We start from the raw sequence: 14,907 nt of genomic DNA, 5'->3' as shown, positions 1-14,907 counted from the left end.
AGCCACGGGAGGTGGCAACAGGCTCAAGATTAAGCAATACAACAACTCAACATTAAGCATCTCTTACCTCCTCACCAGGCTCACCTTAAGCGAACAGGTTCTTGTGAAGGTGTGCGTCGACCTCCACGTAGCAGTCCTGCAGATGTCCAGCAGGGGCACACCAGACAGGAACGCCGTGGTAGCAGCGATCGCTCTGGTCGAATGGGCTCTCGGACGGCCGGGCAGCGGTCGGTTTGCCAACCGGTGACAGTGCATGATGCAGCTGGAGAGCCATCTGGGAATGGAAGCCTTCGAGAGAGCCTTTCCTTGATTCACAGGTCCAAAGTTCACAAACAGCTGTGATGTCTTCCGAAAACTCTTTGTGCTGTTCACGTAGAACTTCAGCGCTCTAGCCACATCCAGCGAGTGCAAAGTCCTCTCGGCCGGAGACGAAGGCGACGGGAAGAAAACTGGCAACACCAAGGGCTTGTTGAGGTGGAAGTCCGACGGCACCTTGGGCATAAAGGAGGGGTGCGTCCTCAGCACCACCCTTGTGTCGTGAAAAGTCAAGTATGGAGGCTTGCAAGATAGGGCCTGGATCTCTCCCACTTGTCGTGTGGAGGTGATGGCCACAAGAAAAGCTGTCTTCCACGACAGGAACTTCAACGGCGCCGAATGCATAGGCTTGAATTGTTCCTCAGGGCAGAGCTGGAAGGGCTCGGATGCCCTGGCTATCATGGCGTGAAAAGAGCCAATTTCGTCGGGCGGAGAGGCCCGAGGGGGGGGGTGATGACGGGATGTCCGTTGTGTCATCACCGCCGCCGTCGTCGTCCGTCCCCGTCGCCGTATCCTCCCGAGGGTCCGGTGAGGGGGATGAAGGGTCCACAGGCCTCGCGGGCACAAAGGGCGGAGCGGGGTGGACTCTCCTCTGCTTGTTCGGAGGACTTCCTGACGGGCCTGGTTCTGGATCCTCCGTCGGGGTCCGTGGTAACCTCGTCCTTATCTCAGTACATAAGGATTGGATCGCCAACAAAATGGCCGCCGAGCTATCCTGGGGCTCGGGTAATGGCTGCAACGGACGACATGGCTGCTCCACTGGGCCCTCGTCGTCGCTATCTTCAATCACATCAGCGGGAACCATCCCCTGGGATCGAACCTTCTCGAACCGCTCATTGAGGCCTTTCACGGCTTCCACCAGATCCTCCTCGGAGGCTTAATCCGAGTCCGTAATGGCCACCGGCCCCCCCACCCTCTTTTTCCGCTGGGGTCTTAACGATGGTCTGGAAAGACGATTCCCTCCGCGGCGGCAGGGAAACTCTGGGCCCCGAGGCCGCCTCCACTGGCGTAGCCTCTGCCGACTTTGCCAGAGCCGCTGCGACAACCTCGATAGAGGCCTTTGCCTGGTGGATCAAGGCCCTCACCACCTTAGGTGCATCCTGGGCCTTCGCTTTGGGGGGGGGAAGGGTCATCGCCTCGCTCCTCCTCGGCTCCCTTCGAGATCGACCGGGGCCTCTCCAGAAGCTTACCCGGGTTCTCGGACTTCCTCTTCCCTGAACCAGAGCGCTGGCTCGTGGTTGATCGTGCCGGGGAAGTCGCGCCCTGCCTGGCAGCCGAGGAGCCTGACCTTTCGGCGCTCCCGGTGCCCGCGGTGCTAGGCCTTCTGTTGGGCCCCCGTCACCGGGGCGCCCTCACAGGAATTAGAAGACCGCTCAGGCTTTTTCTTCGCCTTCTCACCTGCTGTGCCCTTCTCCAGCCAGGCGGCAAGGCGGGAATGACGATCTTGCTTGGTCCGTTCCGACAGGTTCTTGCAGAACGCACAGACCTTCTCCACGTGCGTCTTGTCCTCATGAAGACAGTAGAAACATCTCGAATGCTCGCCCTCCTTTAAAACATTTTGCAATCCGCATCCTGGACAGCTCCTGAACAGCTTGGATCCGGGCGTCGAGCTTCCCTTGTCCTGGGCCATGTCCGTTGAGGTAAGCCACAGATCTTCTGGAATCCTCCAAGAAGCATAATTCGACGAAAACTTCAACCTTGAGGGGCGTAGAAGAATTCCGAAATGGGTCACTGTTATCGGAAGTAGAAACGGTGGAGCTTGAGGCTCGACTAACCGAAAAAAATGAGAAAATCTCCTGAAAAAGCGCGAAAACGCAGTAAAAGCTTGAGAGCTAAAACACGAGGACTCCCAACACTTGAACGTGCGGTAAAAATCTGAGGATGGCTGCCAGGGGAGGGGCTTAGGTAGAGGGCAGTCATTGTGAATCCATGCCAGATCCCATGCTGGAGAAATGGAGAAATATGTCACAGGAGGGTATGGATGTTAGGAGTATCCCAGCGAGTAAGAGACATCACGAAACTGACACTTCCCCTACTGGGGTATAGGCCTGGTGCACAGGCAGAGGCCCTCAAGTGATGTGCAATCCCCCTTTGGCTACTAATCTGCCATACTTGAGAGTGAGGGGCCTTGGAGCAGAGGAAGGGGCCAGTAGAGCCCAAAAGGAATCTGCGGTGAAACCCTGCCAGAAATCTAAGAGCGGCTTGATGTACGCCACGGGAATTTGTGGAGGAGGAGAATGGTCCAAGGCAAGACCTTTGTAGAGCTAAAACGGTGGCTCACTGACATAGAAGGAGAAGTAGGAGGGGAGCGACAGAGGCCCTAAACCCACACTTACAGTGCTGGTAGCTGCAGTTACTACCAAGGCACTCATGCAACACATACAGCGTGCCCCCAATTAACATGGAGCAATGGGAGTCCAGAGGCAGCGGCACAGCAGTACACAGTTTGGGAGGAGAAGAAGACAGCTGTACTATAGGCTGATAAATCCATGGGCGTTGGTGCAATGCCCGGCCTCTGCCGGGCTGAGTCCCGCTGGAGTGTCTATCCTGCAGCCCCTTTTCATAACTGCACAGATTTTGGCATAAGGGGAAAGAAAGTGTGCATGTAAATGTTACAAATATTATGGTTATCTCTTCCCTTTCATGCGCAACGACTGCGGTGAACATATTGGTAAGGACATCGGGATGTGTGGTGCAGACAAGACTTTAGATTTCCCTATTCCCAGTTCTTGACGTATTAAGTGGAATATATCAGCAGGCTACTTCGGGTGTCAAAGAAAGAGTGGGCAGAGGTTTTCCAGGGTTCCCTCACAGAAGAAAGTCAGAGGTAGGAAAATCAATGCTTCCCATTAATTTGAGGTCATCTATTAGGAGAGGAGATATTCAACTCTCCCTCAAAACACCCACTCCAGCAAAGAATGTTCAGAGGGTTATCACTTATGGTTTAGTATGTTTAGGAAACCCATTTAACCAGCAGTATGAAGTTCTCGCAGAAAGGGAAGTCTCATAGTGTAGAAGTTATGTGCATCAAAAAAAGGAAGGCCCTTATCCTTTTTTAGGTAAAGAGGCTAAAGAGGTTGGGGGGGGGACTTTCATGTTTATCAAAGAAGGCTACTTGGGCGAGTCAATTGTGTTTGCCCTTTTATATCTATCATGCTAATAAGGGCAAGCAATATTTAGGGAAGAGACTTGTAACCAACTGAAGCCTTCACATAAGACCTAGTTTTTATTAGAGGCGGCTTCAACATGTTTAAGGACCACTTATGAAGAGAAAGGTAGAGAGGGAAGTTCAAGTCAAAGACTAACATTTGAGGCAGTGAAGCAAATAAATTGCTAAACTGATGCATGATGGAAGATACACCAGTGAAAATGGATTTGCAATTCTACCCATTTATAGAGATGGGTCGTATTACAGTTCAAACCTAAAAAAACGGATCAAGTCAAAGACATAAGTATTGGTTGCAAATACTGGGCAGACCTTGAACTGGGGAACATCGAACTAGAAAACTGGCTGGTAAAGACACCAAGCAGTGGGTGCAAATGGAATTAGCACATGCCCAAGAACAAGATACAGACCAAGACTATAGTAGACAGTCCCCGTAACAAGTGTAAGAGCAACAAGGGAGAAGCACAGCGTAGGTTTATAAAGGCCGAGATTAGAAGGGTATTGATAGCCTTATGTATAATAACGAAAAGGGTGAAAGCACTTCAGGAGAAATGAACAATAGGGAGAACTGAAGTGGTTGAATCATAAATGAGGGAGGAAAAAAGGGACCGTTTGGTATTTGCCTGGGATTTTTGAGCTCTCCCTACTGAACCAAGGGACTCGGTGATCGGAAAACATAGGATCTGAGAAAGGTGATAAAGGAAAAAAGCGGTGAGAAAAAGAAAAGTTATTGCAGAGAGGTATAATGCTTTCTCTGAAAGACTAACTTTCTGAATTCAGTGTGCTTGGAGGGGTATACTGCAGACTATCTAGGTGAGGTGATCGGTGAAAGAGACAGTTTTGTGAAATAGCAACTAAAATATTCAAGTTACAATGGGCCTCATCATGAGGCCGGTGAAGACTATACAGTGGTTATTACACTCCAGGGGTATTACCGTTACCGCCGGGACCCCCAACTCCCCCCTGACAGAAATAACGTCACTGCCGGAAAGGGAAGCACGGCGGAGGTAATCTTTAAAATAGAAAATCCATTCTGAATCTCCCATTTCCTGTTGCTATCCAGACACCATACTTGGCAAATAGGAAAAGGGAAAGGCTCACCTCCCAGAGCTTAGGCTGCGTAAGCCAAAGTTTACTGAACTAGATCTAAACGCTCTGGCTGATGAAGTTGTTCACCATGCAGAGGAGCTGTTCAGCAGTAGGCAGCAAAAGACTCTGCCCAAGGCATCAAGGACGTGGTGACGGCTGTGGGCACTGTTCCACGTGATGCAGAGAACTGCCGCAAACATTGGAATTACTTGAAGTCAAGGGTCCGCAGCCTCATCTCACGCCACAGGAGGAAAAGTGCTGCCAAATGAGGGGGCACTTGGAACCTCTCACCCTCATGCCACGGGCGGAGAAGGCCAGTTCCCTCCTCCACATGGAGGGCATTGAGGGGATAGGGCGTGCCGAGGCCGGTGAAGGAAGCCACAGCGATGGCGGTTAGTCTATTAGCCCCCATGTACATGTGAATGCACTGGCCAAAAGCATTCTTCCCCCAGCATAAATTATCACAAGGGGTAAGGGAATGGGCAAACACATGGCAATCACAGAAAATGCACAGTGAGTACACGCATGTGCCAGGGGAGGTGGGGAAATGTACTAAGGCACACTCACTTTAGGTGAAATGTGCATGCCAACCCATGGAAACACACACAGAGTCGCTGAGTCTCAAGATGGCTGACATGTCTACAAGATGATTGAAAGCATGCCATTGTACTCCCAACAGGTGCATGGTCCACTGACAGTGAAGAGGCTGGACCCTCCATTGCTGCCACACCATCCACCTCCACTCCTGCACAGGGCGGACCCATAGTCAGAGGGAGTAGACGGTGGAGCCATAGACCGTAGGCATCAGGGCACAACCATATAACATGGAAAGTTCTGTTAGGACAAGACATGACATAGTAAGAAGGGAGGACAAAATGGCTATTTAAAAAGTAAAGTTTTCAGTCGTTTCCTGATAATGGGATGCATATCCTGACATAGGTTAACCGGGAGATCATTCCATGCCTTGGCTGCCAGCTTCGGCCGGGATCTCTACTTCCCCCTAGTTCCTTTTACCCGGGGGATTGTAAGACGCTGTCCAGTGCGTGAACGTAAAGATCTACTTGGTTTATAGTGCACCAAATCTTGTTTCAAATAGCAGGGGGCTTCCCCATGAATAGATCTGTGGGCCAGTGTAAGAATTTTGAAGGACACCCTTGTTGCCACCGGAAGACAATTACGTTCTTTCCGGGCATTCGTTATATGTTCCCTTCTAGGGATATTGCACACAATTCTGGTAGCATCATTTTGGATTATTTGCAATCTTTGTAGGCATTCTTTACTAGCACCCCCAAGCAAAGAATTACAATAATCCAATCTCGGCATTATGATGGCTCGCACAAGAGTTATGCAATTCATGCGAGTCACCAGTGGTTGAATCTGATGCAATACCTTAAGGTGGTACTGCAAGGTTTTTACTACTCCATTTACATGGGCATCAGCACCAACGGTGGCTTCCATATAAACCCCTAAGGTCTTAACTTTGCCAGATAGGACAATTGGGCAGCCTTCTACTACTTAGAATTTAGCCCAGGCTTGCTTGGATCTGTAGATCATAAACTCTTTGAGCTATACAAGCACATCCAGTTATTGGTCATCCACCTTTTAATGGGTCAATATACATTTTTCAGATTTTGCGCATCTGTTGCATGGTTGCCACCGAAAACCATCACCAGCTGAATATCAGCATAATTTGTCCAAAAAAAAGACTCATCTGTTCCATTTGATCACAAAGGTTTGATGTAGTTGTTAAAAAGAGCAGGCGATAAACAAGCTCCCTGTGGCATGCCATATGCTATCTGGGTTGGCTCAGATGAAGCACTTCCCCAGCAAATCATAGATTTTCTGTAACTCAGAAAGGAGATAATCCATTCTATGACATTCCCGGAAAAGTTACCTGTATCCGATAGTGTTTGTAGCAACCGCCTATGATCCAGTAAATCAAAAGCCGCATATAAGGCTAGTAGGCTCAACATCTGTACATTACTATCATCCAAAGTTCCACGCATCTTTGTTTGCAAATCCAAAAGAGCAGTCTCGGTCTCGTGGTTACATGGAAAACTATATTGTTTAACATGCAAGGACTCTGATATTTCTAAGTATTCCTGCAACTCTGCAGCTGCAATTTTATCGAAGATCTTAAGTTACAACTGGGTGTTAATGATGGGTGTTAAATCAGATGCTTCCTATGGGTTGAATCCAGGTTATTTTTTTTTAATCAATGCGTTCACCACCACACCCTTCATTTCAACAGGCACTGTTTTATGGTGGAAGGAGGCGTTAATCTCCTGAGAAAAGGGGCAAACAATTTTTATTCCCCAGGATGATTCTCGACGGCAATAGATCGCCAGGAAAGTGGTTAGGTGCATACGTTTTAGCGTCTTCTCCATTTCTGAGATGGAGACTGGTTTAAAATCAAAAAGGAGTCTGTTTCTTCCCCTGCCCCTCGATTTTCACCAGAACCTCCTATAAGGGAGGTACCTCATTGTTGAAGTCGTTTTGGATTTTGTTACGTGCTAACATAATCTTGTCAGAAAAAGCTTGTTGTACCCTAAGCAATCATCTTTGTCAGATAAGATAGGTCGTTCTAGGGATTTTCAACAGCCTGAAAATGATCAAATAGTTTTCTCATATCATTGTTTGCCTTTTTGATTTGCTCGTTATAATAAAAAAAAGTATCTCATAGATTTTCTTTTTATATTCCTTCTCTAGTAATTTCCATTTTCGTTAGACTTTCTTTCCCCCTTTACATTTGCTGGCCCTTTATCTTTTTAATAGTAGTCAGCAATGTTGTAAACCAGTTCTCATGATCTGTACTCTCTCGTACAGTTTCAATTTTAATAGGGGCAACTTATTAAAAAAAGGCTCCATAAATGTCAAAAAACCTCCGTGGGGGGTCTTGCTCTGAGGAGGCCTTCATGATTGTTTCAAGGCATTTATTGGAGTCTTCTGATTTGATTTTTTTTCAAATTTCCACTGGCCCTTTCTTAGGAACACTATGATGTTGCGTTTTTCCCATTAGCTGTAGACTACATTCTACAAAAGAATGACCAGACCAGATTCAAGGTGTTGTGCTAATCATCCCTATGCCTAGATGATACCCAATTCAAATGATGGTTCTTCACATGGTTGGGCTCTTAATTTTGTATTCAAATTCCTGGGTCACTTAATTGACGTTCCAAGATCATAGCTTCCTTATCCGCCTATCAACTCTTCCACATGTTTAGAACACCCAACATAATAGTCGCGCAGTTTGGTTTATTCAGGGGATCTAAGAGGTGGACAAAATCCTCATTGAACATAGGCATATCTATCGGCGGCCGATAGATTAGTACCAGATTAATACAGTTGTTACTATTTGGTGTGAATTTAGTGTGAATGATTTCACATCCCTCACATTTGATGTTAGATTTGTACATCCCGATCTCGTTTTTACTCAGTATAGCTACAACACCCTGATACTCTTTGAATGATTTTTACAAAAAAAGTAATATCCAGGAGGAGTTGACAGTTCTATTTTTGGGCCAATAGATGCATTCAACTATGTGATTGTCACACACGTCAATATTATTCTCCATAATATAGTCATGTATGTCCACCGCGTGTTTCAGGAGTGACCGTGTGTTAAGCAATGACAGTTTCAGGGATTGAGATTCAATGGGCATATTTTCTATCCTCTGGCCGGTAGGGACCTCCAAAGCTTGTGTGGCAGTCTAATTAGGGGGCAGGTTACCATATCATTGTTGGTAATATTGTCAAGTAACTGATGCTTTGCAAGGTTTTTTGATCCGACATAATTTCAATATTCAATGGCATTAGGAAAAATAGATGTAACTTGCCCCTCAATTACCCTCTCCATTGCATTGGTTATATTTTTAGCCTGTGGGTACAGTGTTGTAGGGGGCTCTGACCAGACCTCTTCCATCATCCCCAAAATCACATTATTTGCAAATAGCATTGTGGGGCGGAGAACTCAATCAGCCTCAATATTATATCCTTATATATGTCCTTATAGGAATTTAAAAGGGGCCTTGTACTTTCAGCATATATTTCATCGACCTAGATTCACACTAATGCTTCCCGGCAAAGCTGCTGGGCTGTCAATAGAAAAACTAGTTCTGGATGTAGCCTCATAATAGACCGTAGTTGCTAAAAATACGGAGAGTATAGTTGGCATCTGCGGCCTAACCTTCAGCTAGAGGGAGTAAGGGATGCAGCTCCGATGTTCTGGCATTCGCGCGGACTCGGCCAGACTAGCTCTGTGCTTGGCCCTGATGCACCAGCAATTTCGAGCCTGGCAACTAATTAACAGGTTGTGCAGACTATAGAAGTTAACATACTTGTAGTCCAAGCGCTGGCATGAACAGAGGTGTGCACCGAAGGTGCTTTGAACAGAGCAGAGCCTGAATCAACAGAAGTGAACTAAATGCGGCAAATACAGCAGCAAAAAAAAAAAGATCTTGTGAGGAACCAGAGGGTGTCCTCACTTCTTTCTCCCCATCATCTTCTACTCAGGGTGTCAGGTAAGGACCCTCGCTCTTAGATCCCAACCCTGGGGGTTGTATGGAAGGAGAGAGTCGGTTTGCCCCTCCTCCCCGTACATTCAACACAAAAGGCACCACCTGCTCTTGCAATAGTGTGGCAACGCCCTCCTTGCCCTTCACTGGTCCCAGTGGATGAATCCCTGGAACCTACAGAAGCGGGGCTACTGCAACATACATTTGGACTCCATTTTGTGCACCCCGATTTCCATCTTTGGACTACGCCGCATTCTTGTATCTGTGAAGCCTCCTCTCCCCTCTGAAGTGCAGCGCACAGAGAACACCGACAGCCCCCGCCTCCTCCTCCCACGCCTGTGCCACCCAAGCCCATTTCTCACGGATGCTCTGGCGCGAATTGTTGTAAGCAAACAGTGTATTCTGTTCATCCTTCCTCTGAGATCACTGCCCTGTGTGTGACTGGGCCGAATCATGACCTGTGGCCCATCCATCTCCACACACCTTCTCCAACTCCTCTCACCCCCACCTTTGGAGAGTTCAACCCTGTGCCACTCTAACTGTCCTTTGATGTAGCAGAAGAGTGACCTTTCCATGTTTACCACCATAGAATGCCCCCAATATAACTGATCCCATGTTGTCATAGATCCTGCCTTAAACCAACACATATCAATCGATCCTCTACCTCTTTGAAGTGCCAGAACAGACAACTGTTAAATCTCACCCCCCAGGTAAACCACCTGGAGGGCAAGACCCCGTACCCTTCACCACTACAAAGGTCTGAGGGGGGATAATATAAATAAGTGTGTACCGCCAATTGTTATGGAACAAATTGGAAAGGTGGAACCGCCCCCCTCATATACTGTAATCAATAAGGCTACTCTACTCTTCAACAAAAATATGAGTAAGGCTAACCGAAGACGGGCAAATGAGTGCCTATATTGAGACCTGGAACAGGCTGAAACAGGGGTGCCCGCTTGCAGCCACCCTGTTCAATCTATTTACATCAGATCTTCCGTGTGAAATGAAGTCGGACAGAATATATCCCCCAAAAATAAACTCAGTAAAGATACCGATAATGATGTACGCAGACGACATTGTACTACTTGACAAAACACCAAAAGGTCTACAGGAGAGTCTTCGAATGTTGGCAGATTACATGGAAAGAAATGACAAAAATAAATTTAGAAAAAAACAAAATCACGGCTATTATGAAACCTAAACAAAATAAAAAAAGAAACCGGTGATACACATTAACAGCTCCCCAATCAACATTGTATCATCGTACAAATACATGGGAATTGTGATTAGTCAAACAATGGAAGAAAAAGAATGGGAGATGCATCTAAAAAAAAAGTAATGGTTTTGGCGATACAAGGATATATACTCCATGAAAAATGTGTTAAATTCTCGTTCCGACCAAGCATTACCTTCTATAGGAGTAAGTTCATCCCAATCCTTACATACGGAAGTGAAACACTAATAAATCTGTCTGAAAAAATATGGCCAATTCTGTAAGCTACCTTCTAGCGGAAAATAATGAGGCTCCCCAACTCATTCCCGACAGCTCGAATTTGAGCTGAAATCGCAGTTCAATCACTGACATCTGTGGTACGCTGGAAATAATTTGATCTTTACCGAAAAATAACATGGGAACAAAAAAATACCAGCTCTACAAATTTTCCTATTGAAATCTGATCCTATAAATGCTAGGGCCTTGTTAAAATGGAACCAACAAATACTAATAGCATTAAGAGACAAAGATATAACAGAAGAAATGCTACAAATGAGGCCCCAACATGCCAAGAAACAAGTAATGTATAATGACTGGATAAATACTAATGAAGCCATAACTCGATATAAAGAAAATCTGACAACCAAAACAGAAACCAGAGCCATCAATGAACTGCCATCGTATTTGTATATATTCCCCGATAAAGATATAAGAATGTTTTTTCTGAAATTTCGGTTGAACATAGTACCTACAATAAAAATAGTAGCAAGAACTAAACAGCAAGATAATAAAGAAATCTCTTGTCGGATATGCAAATATCAGGTGGAAACAGAAAGTTTGTATCTTACGATGTTATGTCCTGCCCTTGTCCAAGAAAGAAATGTATGTCGCTCCTACTTTGAGTGCGCACTTAAGGCAATGACTCAGAGCAAAGATGGGCCTGGATATTGTCATAGTCTGAGAAATGAATGATTTACTTAATTTTTCGTTTTTGGAAGAAGATTATGGAAAGAATTGAAAACGTGAATTGATCGAAATGTATTACTTAAATGTAACAAGTTTGATAAGACAAAATAAAAAGTTTATTTTAAACAAACATTTTTAAATTAAAAAAAAAAAAAATAAGTGTGTACAATTTATAGGCCTCTCTCCATGCCAAGGTATAGTTTATGGGCTATTATTTACTGCATGTCATACAATAGCGTGTAGATTAGTTAGGCGGAACCATTCGCCTCTCCCGGACCCGAACTGACCTTCACCTCGCACGGACCGGCCCAGCTGACCCACGTGATGCCTACCAAACCGCCAATCTGCCAGCCAATCTCATGGAGCCTGCCATACTATGTCCCAATCCCTCACCAATCCAAATCTAACTTGTAGACTGTATGGAAAACGTATATATGGTGCTGTAAGACTTTAAAATGTAATGTTTTTGTATTGTTTGCCGGAGCGCTCTCGAGGCAGCAGAGTTCTCTGGATGCTGAATCTTATATAAACCTTTATGTCTCTCACAACCAATCTCCTGGTCTCATTCCCCGATAGGATGTGTCCTCTATTCTGCTAGGATGTGTCCTCTATTCTGAGGTTTTAATTGTATTGTGGGGAGTGACCACCTTCAGGGTGGAGATGAGAGGGAGGAGCACCTGGGTGAGGAGACTTGGGAATGGCAGGGGGATGTCCTTGAGGAGATACGCAGTATCCCCCTTTTCCATTCCATGATAAACCCTTTCTCCCATCCGTATTTGTGGGATATTGCTATCCTTTTTCCTCTGCCCAGAAAAACATCAAAAGACATTCTAAATATGAGAACATTAGGAGAACGAAGAAGGGGAGGTCCGTAGGTTATCCCCCTTTCTCTTGTGAGAACCAATCTTCCCCTCCCCCTTCCTTTAGGGACTATTGCAAACCATCTCCCCTTATTTCCCCCCATTCAACCGACTATGGTAGTGGGACGAGGAAGAGGTGACTAGGAGTAGTGAACACTTGTAAGTAATTTCACCACTCTAGTACTAAGACGAGGAAGAGGCATGCAGAGTGTTGTAAAGGCCAGGCTTGTCTAAAGTGCTCCACTAATGCAACTAGGCAATTTACAATTTGGGACTCACACCTTAAACCTGTCAAGTGGTTGTAGGTGTATACAAATGGAAGAGATCAACAGCAGAGAGACCAGCAGGGAATCCTGTCTAAGGGGAGGCAGCCAAGGTGGGTATTGCAGGAGAACCAGGACGCCGGCAGACGACCCCAAGAAGCTGTGGAATCAAGGGGCAGGCGGATCGCAAGAAAGCCACAGGTGTGGGAGCCCCATTGGTCATCGGTCGTCAGCCAGAGCTGCAGACACAGAAAGAAGAAACCAACAGTGTCTGCTGAGAGAAAGTGGAGCTGCCGGCGGGATACAAAGAGAAATGCGAGCAGGGGCTTGCGGTTGAAGGAAAACATGTCGGCAGAGCTGAAACCGAAAGCACAGCTGCCCAGAGGAGATGCCAGGGACCGGCGAGGGAAGAGCACTCGAACTGGGGTGCTCCTGGTGGCTGTGGAGAAGCCGCAAATTGATGCTGAATGAAAGAAAAAGCATGCGCAAGATGAAATTAACCCAAAGCAATGGGTTGAGAGAAAGGACAATATACCAAGCAAGCAGCAGATTCAAAGATCAGAGTGATTGAATACTGAACTAAATGAAAGCATTTGGCAAAGTTATAACCTGATGACAAATGTGTGTGAAATTCATATACTGCTTATTGAAAGCAAAGTAGGATCTGTATGAAATACAAAAGAAAGCAAGCATGGAAGATTGCGAGAGAGCATGAAAGCAAGGTGGTAAAGGAACAAAACCACCATGAAGTGAACTATATGTGAGAATACATTGTGGCAATGCCAAAAGACTGGCATACGAAAGATGTCTTGGAAGCAAGACAACGCAGCGCAACACAGGTTTGAATCACAATCCCGCGCTTAGAAACCACTTGTTGGTATTAAGCGCGTTATAAAAGAACAATTATAATTATACCACATTGTGGCTAAGCAAAGAGGCTGACAAGGAGAAGCCGAGTGAGTGAACCACAGGTAGAAATGCAGAAGCACCTGTGTAGGCTAGACATCCTAGGGTTCCTGGTTGCATGACCTGTAATGGGTGGACTTTGTGGTCTGAAAACTGTGCCTAGCCCTGGGGAACCCCAATTGTGAAATCCAAAGTGGTTGCTGTAGTGAAACAGGAGAAAGCAATCTGCATGAACTGTTAAGAAACCAGATGGAGTATAAAGTTGGTCTGGAGCTGTTATCAACATTGGAAAATTGAGAATAATTATAGGTTGACTGTCTTGAACTTGGAGAAGGAAACACCAAGGTTTTGTGGAATTGTCTTGAAATTGGGAAAGGGAATCCCAAGACTTTTATGGAACTATTTTGAACTTGGGGGGAGGGGAGCTGAAGAGGCTCAGAACTTTATTTTGGAACACTATTTCTTTTATTGCTGATATCCCTACACACTGTTTAGCTTTAGTTGTCAGGGCAAGTATAGGGTTTGGACACAGACAGACGTTTAAGTTGAACTTGGACTTTCCTTAGCTTCTTTAGGAAGGGAAAACCCACCCTGAATAGGGCAAGTTAGGCTTTCAACCATCCTGACACTACATTTCTTTTTGAACTTGGAATATGCTGTCTGTTTTGCTTCATGATGCCTTCACAATTCACTTAAAAATTAAATCAAGCTAAAATCGAAATTTAACAAATCCAAAATTCTAAGTGAAAAATCTCCCTAAAAACACACAACGTTAAAAGAAAATTTAATAACAGCAGATAAGAACAATTCTATGAAATGAAGGCCAGCATGCTAATACAACAGTAGCTATTTATAATAAACCTCACAACGAGGGCAAGGGACTTCATATAATGGCGCAGACTAGCTGTGTGCTTGTCCGTAATGGCAACTAATTAATATTGCACGCAGACTACAAAATTCAAGGGACTTTTAGTGCGAGTGCTGGCTTGTACAGAGGCGTGCAGTGAAGATGCTTTAAACAGAGCAAAGCCTGAATCAAAAGAAGTGAACTAAATGGAGCAAATAAGACGGCAAAGCAAAATAAATTCACTTAAAAATAAATCAAGCTAAAATCGAAATTGAGCAAATCTACATTTCTAAGTGCACAACTTCCCTAAAACCCACAACATTAAAAACAAATTCAGTAAAAGCAGATAAGAAACAAGGAGGTACGGCTGCCACTGAAGCTGCCACAGCCACACTACAGCCGGCACTTGTGGCAATCCACATTGCTACAGTCCCTGCTCGGGCACCGACACGTCCGGGCACCAGCACACCATCTCGGGTAGTGTATCAACAGCCACAACACCATTGCGGCACTGGCAGTGACCGCACCAAAGAGGAGGACATGGGGCCATGGCTCCCCATGCTTCAGCCCCATCTCGCCCCACAACCTACCACCTCTGCCCAGGCACAACATGCCAGCCATTTTAGCTCGGCTAGATGCTATCGAGCGGCGCCAGGCATTTCTCGAGACGTGGCGGGCCAGCAGGTGGAGCACATGCAGCCCATGAGGGACTGCATGCAGGGATCATACCACCGCATTTCCTGCCCCTCTGCCAGGCCACAGGCTATT

At 45.9% G+C, this 14,907-nt stretch overlaps 1 protein-coding gene across 2 annotated transcripts in view; it reads right to left on the bottom strand.

Moving 5' to 3' along the window:
* ALMS1 (ALMS1 centrosome and basal body associated protein) overlaps positions 1 to 14,907 on the bottom strand; it is a 417,466-nt gene that overhangs the window by 148,162 nt on the left and 254,397 nt on the right. The gene's annotated exons all lie outside the window — the stretch shown is intronic.

Source organism: Ambystoma mexicanum, chromosome 6q, assembly GCF_040938575.1.
Source record: "Ambystoma mexicanum isolate Mex_15411 chromosome 6q, UKY_AmexF1_1, whole genome shotgun sequence".
Classification (NCBI taxonomy): domain Eukaryota; kingdom Metazoa; phylum Chordata; class Amphibia; order Caudata; family Ambystomatidae; genus Ambystoma; species Ambystoma mexicanum.
This window is presented reverse-complemented; position numbering and strand designations above follow the sequence as displayed.